The sequence below is a fragment of the Trachypithecus francoisi genome, unplaced genomic scaffold (genome assembly GCF_009764315.1).
Source record: "Trachypithecus francoisi isolate TF-2019V2 unplaced genomic scaffold, Tfra_2.0 Lachesis_group18, whole genome shotgun sequence".
NCBI lineage: Eukaryota > Metazoa > Chordata > Mammalia > Primates > Cercopithecidae > Trachypithecus > Trachypithecus francoisi.
The window spans coordinates 14987437-15001698 of record NW_022681463.1 but is presented as its reverse complement, the minus strand read 5'-3'; the positions used below and the strand labels follow the sequence as shown (position 1 = coordinate 15001698).

The following is a 14262-nucleotide window of genomic DNA, read 5'->3' as shown; positions in this document are numbered from 1 at the left end:
TTCTTTTTTCAGCATGGTATTTGTGAGATTCATGCTATTTCATGGAACCCCTGTATGATACGTTTTCTAAGAAAATGCCACTATTTCTTTATCTATTAGATTTCTATAGATAGTTTATTTCTAGTTTTATGAAATGTGTGTTGGTTTGCTAGGACTGCCATAACAAATGATCATAAACTGTAGCTTAACACAACAGAAATTTGTTCTCTTACACTTCAGGAGGCCAGAGTCTATCATGCAGGTTCCAGCTGAGTGGGTTCCTTCCTGGGAGGTTGGAGGGAGAATCCACTCCATGCCTGTCTCCTGGTTCTGGTGTTGCTGACAGTCCTTGGTGTTCCTTGGCTTTGGCAGCATAACTCTGATCCCTGCCTCAGATGTCATTTTGTCTGCTCCCTGTGCATCTCTGTGTTCAGAGTTCCGGTTCTCTATAGGGACACTAGTCACGTTGGATTCAGGACCCTTCCTATTTAGTACGGCCTCATCATAATGTGATTACCTCTGCCAAGATCCTGTTTCCAAGTAAGGTCATGGGCATAGGTTGTGGGTGGATGTGAATTTTGACAGGACACTCTTCAGTGCAGTACACCATTCAAAAAACACATGTGGCCTACAGAGATAAATAGATTAGTGCTTGCCTAGGACTGAGGTGGGTGAGTGGGGAAATTATGGGCTGATGACTAAGGGGTGGAATAGGACTGGAGAGACTGAGAAAGGCATACTTATGCCTAAAAACAGTGTCAACTCTTCTTCTGTTAGGCCTTTGGGGGACGGGGTAGGTGGCAGGGGGTGTTGAGTCACTGCAGGCATGAGCTGGGTCGAGCTTAAAGCATTCCTGCTGTGGTTTTCACATGTGCACCAAGGGGCTGCTTGTGGGGTTTCTGCATGCCTGCTTCATCCTGAGCTTGAGGGCTTGCCTCTGACCCTGTGCTTCATGGGAGCTGTGTCTTTATGCCTGTGCCTTTTCCCAGAGGGAGACTCCCTTGGGCCCTGGTTAGCCCTCCCATGGGTGCAGGAGGGCTGTTTTCTGTTCCCTGTGCCTTAGTGGTAGACAGACCTTGTGTCCTTGAATTTTGAGGCGAGTTCCGCAGTGGCCCTGCCGCTCCCCAGCAGTCGGGAAGCTGATGGTCTGGGCTTCAGGTGGATTTCTACCTCTTTCCTGATGGTTATCTTTCGCATACTGTGGCTTTCTTCATCCTTTTACTCTCGACCTTCCTGTATGAAGACAGTTCACATGTGCCTCTGTAAGCAGTGTATAATTTTTCAGCCCAGTTTGATATCTTCGTCTTGTGTCTTGACCATTTGCTCATTAGAAAGTTAACAGAAATGCTGGTATATTTGAGTTTAAATTTCTAATTTTTAAAAATGTTTTCTTCTTGTACAATCTCTGGTCTTTTTCCTTTTTTTTTTCTTTCTTTTGCAGTATTTATCATTTAATTTTTTTCCTGTACAAGTTTGGGGGTTATAAATACTTCTGATCTTTTGGTAGAACCTCTACATTACAACATACATCCTTAATTTATCAAAATCTGATAACAGTATGTTTTCACCTGAGCTGTCAGACTGTACAAGGGAGCTTAGAACATTTAAATTCGTTTACTGTCTCCTGACTTGAGTACAATTATCCCTCAAGGCCATTTCTCTTACTATTTTAGTCATCATTCATTCCATTCCTCCCACATATTTACCTTTTGTTTGTCTTACTTTGTTTCTGGTAGTTTCTTTTAGAGGTTTACTTGTGACAAACTCTTTTTGTTGGCAGCCAATGACTTTATGTTGCTTCGTTCATGAAATGCGTGTTTACTCCTCTTAGGCACCTTGGCTGTGTGCAGTGGCTCACCCCTGTAATCCCAGTGCTTTGGGAGGATCCCTTGAGCCCAGTAGTTCAAGATCAGTCTGGGTAACATAGAACCTGTCTGTACCAAAAAAAAAAAGAAAAAGAAAGAATTAGAAATCTTAGTTTGGCTAGTATTTTTTTCAATTTATTGAAAATATTATTTCACTGTTTCTGGCGAGACTTCCCCACTCATTCTGTATTCTGCTTATTTGGACATAACTGCTTTTTTCTTTTGGTAGCCTTTATGAATTTCTGTTTCTCTTAGATTTTCTTTAACTTTTCGCTGATTCACATACATGTATACATGGAATTTATTGAATATTTTGTCTGTGGATTAACGTCTTTTAATATTTTTTTGGAAATTCTCCACCATTACTTCTGGAACAATCTCACACACAGACACACACACACACACAAATGAATAAACCTGTAACTTTCATTTTAGACCTCCTTAATATATCTCATGTTTCTTATGCTCTCTTTGATATTTTTCATCTTTTTTGGAAAATTTCTTCTGTCTTTCTTACCTTCCCTTATGCTGTATTTAATTAATCAATCACCCATTGAGTTTCTGATTTCAGTTGTTTATATTTCAGTTCTGAAATTTGTTTGGTTCTTTTAAAAGTATGATTCATTGGCTTTTATCTTTTCTTATCTCCTATTTGAATTTTCAATTTTGGCTTTTATTTTTTGAACGTAATTAGCTTATTTGTTTTGTAGTACGTGTCTGATATTTTGACATGTGACATCTTATGACTACTTCTATTACCTGTTTTTTGTGCTGTTTCTTGGTTGTGCTGTTGAGTTCCTGTTGGGCCTTGTTATTATACTGTCATATACAGTTATTTCAAAAATTGTTATTTTATTGATTAATTAAAACCCAGGATGATGGATTCTTTCTTATAGAGATTTTTCAATTTTTTTTCTGCTGCATGCCTATGGACAGTAGTATTTTGTGACTACAGCATTCTAAGCTCAAAGTGTAAGGTTCCTTGAACTCCTGAAGGGATACACAGCCCAGCTGCATTTCTAGAGAATGGTTGGTTTTATTCCAGTTCAGTCTTATCTGTAGGTTGCATTCCTTTGTGGTGCCCACTGAAAGTGGGGGTAGTTTATCAGGGTTCTTTGATAAACTGATACTTTTGATGGCCTCCTGTCTTCATGGTTATGCTTTTGATTTCTTGATGCCACCAAAAGTATAGCTAATATTCATAGTCCTTTTTTCCTGGAATGGCAAATGACTTTAGGGCAGAAATGGTGTTGAGTGTTGGGTTTGCAAATCTGTGTTTTCATCTTGGTCTTGGCTGATTCCTTCCTATATTCTTACCCTGTGATGTTTTTAAGAAGACCTCCCGTATCTCCCATTCCCCACCAATTGTCTTCTAGTCCCCAGTAAGCCCAAGTTCCAAGCTGATGGCTTTAGAGATACATTATGCCTATAGATTAAATAAGTTTGTGTCCTGACTTTCAACACCCCCCAAAAGCAGTGAGCGGGCGGTGGAATGACAGTCTGTGCATCACTGCTACCTCACTTTTACTTTCCAAATTTCATGCCTACGCACTTGATTGACACATCCAGAACCTCATGCAGTCACATGGAAACCTCAGCTGTAAGGGAGTCTGGGAATAGGGTTTTTAACCGTCTGTATTCTGCAGTGTAAGAGTATACCCCAGAAGTAGTTTGGAGGGAAAGTTGACTGCCAGCCCACCATTTTCACATGAATATAATCACCACAATTTTAATCTGTAAGTTTTGTGTAAAAAGTTAAAAACATTGCTGCATTTTCATTGTAAAGTATAACTATCAAATAATGGGGCTGATTTTCATTAAGTGTGGCAGAAGTGATCTATCTAAATTAAATGCATTTTGAGACCAATATTGTAAATACTTGTAGCATTTTTATAGACAGTAGCTCAGTAATTGTTCCTCAAAACTCATACTTCCTTTGAAATCACCTTTGTAGCCTATATTTTATTTTATGACTATCTTTAGAAGTGACAGAATTTTTCTTTTGAAAATTAATTTGGTTTTGATTAAAATGTATCTTTAAGTATATCTAATTAGATAATTAGCTGGGAAATCATGTTTTTGGTTAAAGTGGAGACTTTATTTTGTCATACTGAAAATAACAGCTTATAATTTGATTTTGAAGACAATTTGAGATGACTGCAAAATATTTGTATTCTTTTCCAGACCCAAGGGATATAAGATTTTTAAATTGAGGTACTTATCAGTATTTATGGAGTTAACAAATGGGCAGTTTGTTACTGTGTTCTTATGTTATCTTTTTTTCCCATTTGTTTCTGGCCCATTTATCTCAGGTTATAAGTTTGTTCAAGTTTGTGCCGTGGTCATTTCTGTTATAAGACCCTATGGTTGAATTTTTTGTTTGTTTGTTTTGTTTTGTTTTTTGAGACGGAGTCTCGCTCTGTGGCCCGGGCTGGAGTGCAGTGGTGTGATCTCAGCTTGCAAACCTTCGCCTCCCAGGTTCAAGCAATTCTCCTGCCTCAGCCTCCTGAGTAGTTGGGAGTACAGGCGCGTGCCACCAAACCCAGCTAATTTTTGTATTTTTAGTAGAGGCGGGGTTTCACCATATTGGCCAGGATGGTCTCGATCTTCTGACCTCATGATTTGCCGCCCCCTCCCCCCCCCCGCCCCGGCCTCCCACAGTGCTGGTATTACAGGCATCAGTCTCCGTGCCCATCCTGAAGTTGATATTTTTATCAAATCTATGCAGTTGGTCAAGGCTATCTAAGTACCTATGTTTTGTATATTGGATAGCTTGCTGGGAAATTATGTTCTATACCCTCAAAAAATTATAAAAATATTTCTGGAAAAGAAATCAAATTCACAAAGATTTTGTCATATTACCAGATCTAATGTGACATAAATTGTGAATCTTTGATTCATAATGATGTGAATCAGTGCTTTAGAATGTCATGTCCATGTCTGGCCTGAAATTGCCCCACTTCTCACCAGTGGGCTGGGCTCCACACTGCAGGAAAATATTTTGCTAACACCTGCACTTAGCAAACGTCCCAAGGTCTCTGATTGATTAGAGCTCTTGTTCACAAGCACAGCTCTGATAGTACCTAATGCTGTTAAAAGCATGCTGTTTAAATAGCATTCTATGATTTTTTTTTTTTTTTTTTTTTTTTGAGACGGAGTCTCGCTCTGTCGTCCAGGCTGGAGTGCAGTGGCGCGGTCTCAGCTCCCTGCTAGCTCCGCCTCCCGGGTTCACGCCATTCTCCTGCCTCAGCCTCCCGAGTAGCTGGGACTACAGGCACCCTCCACCATGCCCGACTAATTTTTTTGTATTTTTAGTAGAGACGGGGTTTCACCGTGTTAGCCAGGATGGTCTCGATCTCCTGACCTCGTGATCCGCCTGCCTCGGCCTCCCAAAGTGCTGGGATTACAGGCATGAGCCACCGCACCCGGCCTCATTCTATGATATTTAAGATCATACTTTGAGACATTTGTCTCCCATTTAATGTTTAATCATATTTTTGTCTCTTGCGGTTTACTTCCAGTGACTGTGATCCTGTCAGTTACCAGAATAAATTAATTTTAATTTTTTACAACGTATCTGTGTGATGGGGGTATTTGATGTAGAGGATATAACTGAATGGGAGCATGAACAAAGAATCTTGGACTTCATATGTGTTCAGAAAACCATTCTTACATATTCCAAATATTTCTTTCTGATATTCTTTAAGCAATCCTTTTTTTTTTTTTTTTTTTTTTTTTTTTAAGGTGGAGTCTTGCTCTGTTGCCAGGCTGGAGTGCAGTGGCATGATCTCGGCTCACTGCAACCTCCACCTCCCAGGTTCAGGCAATTCTCCTGCCTCAGCCTCTTGAATAGCTGGGACTACAGGTGCCTGCCACCACACCCAGCTAAGTTTTGTATTTTTAGTAGAGACGGGTTTTACCATGTTGGCCAGGATGGTCTCGATCTCTTGACCTCGTGATCCACCTGCTTTGACCTCCCAAAGTGCTGGGATTACAGGCGTTAGCCACCGCCTCTGACCCAAATGTTCTTTTAATAGTAGATTTTCTCTTTCAAATTTCTTTACTAACCTTAAATTATAATACTTAAGGCACATTCACCAAATTCTTTATCTCCCAAGATATATGTTATCTCTAATTAGTGTTTCAGTTTGAGCTGGAGGGCTATAATTTTCTGTTTTCTTTTTTTCGTTTCTTTGAAATTTCCTGATTGAGCTTTCACTTTTTCCAGCTTCAGAACTGTTTTTTTTTATTTGTTTGTTTGTTTGTTTTGGTAACAGAAATACATCTTCACTTTCTAAATTTCCTTATGAGCGAAATTTGAAATAACAATATGGTTTCTCCATAAAGAGAAGCAACACTAAGAAAGTCACCACGTTTGGTGCTTTAATAGTTGGTTCAGGTAAGTAGTTTTGTTCTCGGTCTGGTCACAGTTTATGTAACTGAATTACCTATGCTATCTTCACATATCTTTGCTTTATTTTTTTAAGTCACTGATTTTCTGTTGTCTAAAGATAAAGTTTAAATGCTTTTGCATCACAACACAAGCTTTTTTTTTGTGGCCCCGATTTTTCCCCCAGAGTCCTGTTTCTTGCCAGTGCTGGTCTCTGTGTATGAATTATGAGAGACTCCTTTCTTTTCCCTGAAGATGCCTTTCAGTTTGACTTCTTTGTGCTTTGTATCATGCCACACCCATTGCTTGGAATGTTCTCTGTTCACCTCTCATAGTGAGCACTGAGCTATGTATCCACCCGCACACCCACACACACCTGTCTCCCCTCACCATACTTCTCCCTCATCTCACCTCTCTCCACATTTGAAAGATGGACTGCTAGATGGAGGAATACTCTACGGAAACTAGGATTTTGTTAAAATGCCATTTTATTGAAGTGTATTCCAGTAGCCACCTTATCCACAGTTTTCCTTTCCAGAGTTTCAGCTACATACGGGGTCTACTTCATTCCAAATATATTAAATGGAAAACTTTAGAAATAAACAAGTCATAAGTCTTAGATTGTGCACTATCCTGAGTAGCGTGATGAAATCTCACACCCTCCTGCTCCATCCTGCCTGGGACGTGGATCCTCTCTTTGTCTGGTATCTCCATGCTGTCTCACTTCCTGTCCGTGAGTCACTTAGAAGCCACCTCACTGCAGTGAGACATGATGGTGCCACTGCACTCCAGCCTGGACAGAGTGAGACCCTGTCTCTGAAAAACAAAAAAACGAAAAAGGGAAAAAAAAAGCCTTGGTGATCAGATCGATTGTATGATACCTCAGTGCTTATGTTCAAGTCACCTCTACTTTATTTCATAATGGCCCCAGCACGCACGAGTATTGTTGCTGGCTATTCATATATGCTAGAGAGAAGCCATAAAATGCTTCCTTTAAGTGAAAAGGTGAAAGTTCTAGGCTTAATAAGGAAAGAAAAGAGTCATGTGCTGAGGTTGCTAAGATCTGCGGTAAGGATGAATCTTCTATCGGTGGCATTGTGAAGAAGGAAAAGAAATTGGTGCTACTTTTGCTGTCAAAAGTCAAACTTCAAAAGTTATGGCCACAGTGCATGGTAAGTGCATAGTTAAGATGGAAAAGACATTAAAATGTGCGTGTAAGACATGAATAGAAAAGTGTTCTAATTGAAAGCAGTCATATTCTATACTATCCACAGTTTCAGGCATTTGCTGGGGACCTAGGAACATGTCGCCCAAGGATAAGGGGGGACTACTATGTATGTAATTTGCTGGGATAATTTTAGTTTCTTATTTTATTGAATGGTAATACTCAAAATTTATAATACTTCATTTTAAAAAATCTAGTGGTTCGTAAGAGTCTACAATGGAAAAGTTACTCTGCATACCACACTTTTATTACAGCCATTTGTTTTTCCTCTGTCAAAGGAACCTTTGTTTTTTTAACGTATTAATTTGGGAATATTCCATGCCTCATTTAAAGCATTATCTTTTTCATTTTAATGACTTTTAATAACCAGTCATAGGGATGTAACAGTCATATAATTTCACCAGATCTCTATTGATAATTTTTCCAGTATTTCGCTATCCCAAATAATGCAATTATGAGTGACCCTTTATATCCACTTTGCACGTGCAGAAGTAGAATTGCTGGGAATATATGTGCTTTTATAAATTAGCTAAGTTTTATCAGTTTACCTCTTAAAGAAGATCTTGTTTCTTCTTTCCCTGGCCGAAAGTGTTTTTTGCCTTTTGATCTTTGTATGATAGTGAAAAATGGTATATTGTTTTCATTATTTATCATGATAAAGTTGAATTTTTCTTTATAGATTCATTTATATTTCCTTTTCTGGGAATTGACTGTTAGATCGTTGGCCCTTTGGGTTTTCTTATTGATGTGTAGGTATTTGTTTATTTTCGGGGGACATTAGCCCTTTGTGGTATTGTCAGGAAGGAGTGGCTTTGTGAATATTTTCATAGGTCTACAGGGCAGGTGCTTTCTGAGCAAAGACCCTAGCAGTTGGATTAAGGGGTAGCAATCCTAAAGGCAGAGCCCTTGAAGCCATTTGTTGACAGCCCAGGCTGGTAAAATAGAGATCTTCCCCTTCTCTGCCCCTCCCCAGAGAGCTGTGCTGCCTCTTTACATTACCCTCTCCCCCTGCCTCTCCCCACCACCGAAAGTTGAGGAGGGGCAGATATGCCAGCAACTCTTCCACAAGCTCTGAGTTTAATAGTCTGAGCTTTCCTTTCTTTTTTTTTTTTTTAATTATTATTTATATATATATTTATTAAAAAAAATTTTTTTTTATTATACTTTAAGTTCTAGGGTACATGTGCATAACGTGCAGGTTTGTTACATATGTATACTTATGCCATCTTGGTGCTGCACCCATCAACTCGTCATTTACATCAGGTATAACTCCCAGTGCCATCCCTCCCCCCTCCTCCCTCCCCATAGTAGGCCCCGGTGTGTGATGTTCCCCTTCCCAAGTCCAAGTGATCTCATTGTTCAGTTCCCACCTATGAGTGAGAACATGCGGTGTTTGGTTTTCTGTTCTTGCAATAGTTTGCTGAGAATGATGGTTTCCAGCTGCATCCATGTCCCTACAAAGGACACAAACTCATCCTTTTTTATGGCTGCATAGTATTCCATGGTGTATATGTGCCACATTTTCTTAATCCAGTCTGTCACTGATGAGCTTTCCTTTCTAGAGGTGCATACTCCTCTGCATGTGTGGGGGAAGCAGGCCATTAACTACGCTGCCCCATGGGGAAGTGGGGTATGAGGAATGGGGCTAAGATGTTCTGTGAGTAAACAACTGCACTGATCTGTGATTCAGAAAAAAACCTTTTTTTTTAAAAATACGATTTTCTTTTTAATTCTCAGCAAGGCAAGGTACTTCTATAGAAGGGTGCGCCCTTACAGATGGAGCAATGGTGAGCGCACACTTAGACGAGGGAGGGGAAGGGGTTCTTATCCCTGATGCACATGGCCCCTGCTGCTGCATTGTTCCCCTGTTGGCTAGGGTTAGACCACACAGGCTAAACTAATTCCGATTGGCTAATTTAAAGAGATAAATTGGATAAGGTGGAGGATAGTTAAAGGAGGAGAAACCTTTGTGTGTGTGTGTGTGTGTGTGTGTCCTGGCAGGATAACAAATACATATATGAAAACATAACAGATATGATTTTTAGGTATTTTTCCTTATCTGTTGCCTTTTTAACTTTATATATATTTTTTCTTTTTATATAGAAAGTTTTTATTTGTATGCAGTTTAATTTTTAAATCTTCTCTTTTGTGTTTTCTGGTGTGACATACTTAGGCTTTCTGTGCTCTATGAGGAATCAAACTGTTTTCTTTCATGTTTTCTTCAATCATTTGGAATTCATTTTATTTTATTTTGCAATGACTGCCTGATTGTTCCAACAATGATTGAATAATCAGTCTTTTCTGTAATAATTAGAAGTGCTATCTACATTACATACTGAAATCACAGTTGTATGCAGACCTATTACTTCATTCTTCTTTTTTTAATTTTTCTGCTTATTCATCTCCTAACACCACACTGGTTTAGGTATTATAGCTATATATTATAGAACAATATCTAGTAGAACTATTCCTTTCTCATGATTTTTATTTTTCCATATGAAAAATTAGCCTATAGATTAGCTTGTTATATTTATATTTAACAGAAGAAAAAGAAATTAGAATGATGGAATTGCTGGACTATTAAGATAAATGTTTATAACTTTCCACACATATGTTAATTCCTAAAATATGTTCTTTTTTTCCCTTCCAGTGACATGGAACTAAAATATGTTCTTAATAAGAAAAGTGATTATGAAAAACATTTATATTTTTGTCATCATTTTTCTTCATATTTCAACCTGAAAGAGTATATTGTTTCTTTTTTACAAATGTAATGGAAATTGGCATGCTTATATTTAATCCTGCTGTCTTTACTTCCTAACTCTTCATGTTTGCTTGTTTTATTATTAGTTCTATGTGATTGTAGCATTTCCTTTCTTTTCTGTAGGCATGGTTCTCCTAGAGCTTTCATCTTACTTGTGTATTTTAGCTCTTTATGGTCACTGTCAGCATCTCACCATAGCTTCATGATTAATGAGTTCTTTATTTTGATTCGTTTTATATAAAGTTAGGGTTTTTTTTTTTTGAGACGGAGTCTCGCTCTGTTGCCCAGGCTGGAGTGTAGTGGCCGGATCTCAGCTCACTGCAAGCTCCGCCTCCCGGGTTCACGCCATTCTCCTGCCTCAGCCTCCTGAGTAGCTGTGACTACAGGTGCCCGCCACCTCGCCCGGCTAGTTTTTTGTATATTTTAGTAGAGACGGGGTTTCACCATGTTAGCCAGGATGGTCTCGATCTCCTGACCTCGTGATCCGCCCGTCTTGGCCTCCCAAAGTGCTGGGATTACAGGTTTGAGCCACCGCGCCCGGCCTAGTTAGGGGTTTTTTTATCAAAAATTTATTTTTTAGAGATACCTGTGGGTAATGTATTTGAATTCTTAAATGGATAATAAGGTTACCCTTATATTTGAAATTAGAACTCAGATGCAAACCATTTGATACTGGTATCCTTCATTATTGTAGGACTTTAAACATCTTTCTGTGGTAGACCTTCAGAATTTTATGAGGGAATATCATCTATTAAAATTTAAGATTATCAGTTGTTTTATTCAATTCATCTATATATCTTTTCTTCTTTTTCTTTCCCTTTAAAAATTGAATCTGTTTAAGAAAGAGATAGGTGGAGTTTTTCATCGTAATTTTAAAAGCTAACTTTATTTGTTAGAGCAGTTTGGATTTATAGAAAATATAAGTACAGAGAGTTCCCATATGCCCCTCCCTCATCCCCCACCATTTCTCTACTCAATGTCTCATATTGGTGTGGTGTGTTTGTTACAACTGATGAGCCAATACTGATGCATTGTGGGTTTTTTGTTTGTTTGTTTGTTTTTAGAGATGGGGGTCTTGGTGCCACCCAGGCTGGAGTGCAGGGGTGAGATCCCAGCTCACTGCAGCCTTGGACTCCTGGGCTCAGGCAATCCTGCCACCCCAGCCTCCCAGGTAGCTGGGAGTACAGGCACACATCACCACACCTGGCTAATTTTTGTATTTTTTTGTAGAGACGAGGTTTCACCATGTGGCCAGCCTGGTCTCGAAGTCTTGGGGCCTCTGTCTCCTAAAGTGCTGGGATTATAGCCCTGTGCCAGAGCACCTGGTGATACATTGTTTTTAACTAAAGTCTGTTGTTTACACTAAGGTTGCTCTTTGTGTTATACAATCTGTGAGTTTGGACAAATGTATCTACCATTATGGTATCATAAGAATAGGTTCATTGCCCCAAAAATCTTTGTATCCAAGACATCTTTGCATTTTTTTCCTTCTTTCCTTCTTTGGTTCTTTCCATCTCTCTTCTTTCCTTTTCTTTCCTTTTTCCCTTCTTTTCTTTCCCTTCCTCCTTCCTCCCTTTGTGTGTCTGTCTCACTTTCTTTTCCTCATTGTAATTTTCACACATGCAGAAGTACTTCAGAATAGCAACAGTAGTAGAGTATAGCCCCAGGAATCTGCAACCAGCTTCCTATTTATTTCCCAGTGTTGTTTCAGGTATGCCTTCTTTTCCTCAGTTGTTCCTCTCTTGGCTGGAGTATATTAACACAGATATCAGGCATCATGTAATTTCACGTTATACTGAAGTATATGTCTTTAAGTTTTCTCTGCATTCCTAATGCATATTTTTACATATTTGTGTACAGCATAATTTGATGTATGTGGGTTTATGGCTCTTGTACGTGAATTATGTGCCTTTTTTTCTTGCCTGAATGTTCATCTTGTTTAAATGTTTAATCTCAAATCCTACTCTGACTCATATCATATTGTATCTCCTCCTTTTTTTTTCTGGTCCTTTATTTTAAAGCCTTCTTTATTAGTTGTTTTGTTTTTTTAGTTTAGAAAAAATTGTGTGTGTGTATGTATTTGTATACAGGGGGTCTCAACATATTTCCCAGGCTGGTCTGGAACTCTTGGGCTCAAGGGGTCCTCCTGTCTTGGCCTCTGAAAGGGCTGGGATTACAGTAGTGAGCCGCTGGCACCCAGCCTGAAAAAGTTTTCTAAGAACCTAATCCAACATTTTCTTTTAGTGTGAAAATTTACTTCTTCCCATTTAAAATACTTGATTTTATTTATTTTATCTTATATTTTAAATGTTTTTTTCTTGTCTTCCATTTTGTTTTTCCTTTTCTGTTTGTTGCTAAAATAATTGTTAATTATCCCTTTTGTTTCCCATTGATAATTTGGAAATTCCATTGTCCTTTAAAATTTTATTTATTGTTCTATTCAGACAGACGTTTTCTCTATCATTTGTAAAGATGATGTAACTAGTTCCCTCGACTTTCCAGCACTGAAGATTTGCTAAGATAATTTAATACTTCTGAGCTATTTTTGACTTTCTTTTGTGGTTTATCTCTTGTGTTTCCAAAGACCTTTTTTTAACTCCTATTATACAGCCCAGACACATCTTTCATTATTTGCTGTATCTTCATCTTTCTTTTTTGAGATTTCTGCCCTAGTTCATTTGTTTATGTAGAGCATTTTTTTTCATGAAATTTCTTCAGTAGAATTTGTGGAATATATGCTCTGAAATGTCACATCCTCAACTATGTTTCTTTAGCCCTGAAAGGGGAATACTGTTTTGATTGAGTGCAGGATTCTTGATCAGGATTGGGTTTCGGTTCTTGTCTTTCAGGAGTATATGAATTTCAGCTGTGTTCTAGCTTCTAGTATTATATCTGGTGTCGTTCTCATTTCTTTCCCATTAGAGATAATGTAGTCTTGCTGTCTGAAAGTTTGCCCAATTTTTTTTTCTCTCTCTCTTTTTTCTTTTTTTCTTTTTTTTTTTTTTGAGACAGAGTCTCACTCTGTCGCCCAGGCTGGAGTGCAGTGGCCGGATCTCAGCTCACTGCAAGCTCCACCTCCCGGGTTCACGCCATTCTCCTGCCTCAGCCTCCCGAGTAGCTGGGACTACAGGTGCCCGCCACCTCGCCTGGCTAGTTTTTTTTTTTTTGTATTTTTTTTAGTAGAGACAGGTTTCACCGTGTTAGCCAGGATGGTCTCGATCTCCTGACCTCGTGATCCACCCGTCTCGGCCTCCCAAAGTGCTGGGATTACAGGCTTGAGCCACCGCGCCCGGCCTCTCTCTCTTTTTCTCATCCTGTCACCCAGGCTGGAGTGCAGTGGCATGAACTTGGCTCCCTGCAGCTTTGACCTCCTGTGCTCAAGCAGTCCTCCTGCCTCGGCCTCCCAAGTAGCTGGGACCATAGGTGCATGCTGCTACGCTTGGCTAATTTTAAAATTTTTTTGTAGAGACAAGGTCTCACTTTGTTGCCCAATCTGGTCTCAAACTCCTGGTCTCAAGTGATCCTCCAGCTTGGCCTCCCAAAGTGCTGGGATTACAGGCATGAGCCGTTGTGCCTGGCTCTAATTTTCTTTTAATCATTGGAATTCAGGGACTTTTTTTCCAACCAGGATATGCCTTGGTGTGTGTTTGTATACGTTAACCCTGCCTTTTAGTCCATGCCCTTTTTCAGTGTTCAGGTTTAAGTATTGCTTCATTTCAGAGGAAGTTTCTTCTGTTATTTAACTATTTCTTTCCCTCAGCAATTTTCTTCTCCTGGTGGAACTTTTAGTGTTTGCAATTTAGGTCTACTGGATATATTTTTCTTATGATAGCTGTCATTTTATATTTATGCTGTGTCTCTTGACATTATTTCTTTATTGATCTTCCAGGTTACTAATTCAGGTTGCAGCAGTGATTATCCTCTCCTTGAAGTAACTGACTAAATTGTGCAATTGGGAAATCCCATTGTTTTAGCTCAGAAATTCTAATTGTGCATTACAGTTAGCTCTCCTTACCTACTAGTTCTGCATCTGTGGATT

General features: G+C 39.0%; 1 protein-coding gene across 3 annotated transcripts in view; it reads left to right on the top strand.

Annotated features, from left to right (window-relative positions):
* The window catches only part of PCCA (propionyl-CoA carboxylase subunit alpha), a 457788-nt gene that overhangs the window by 195077 nt on the left and 248449 nt on the right, over positions 1–14262 (top strand). The gene's annotated exons all lie outside the window — the stretch shown is intronic.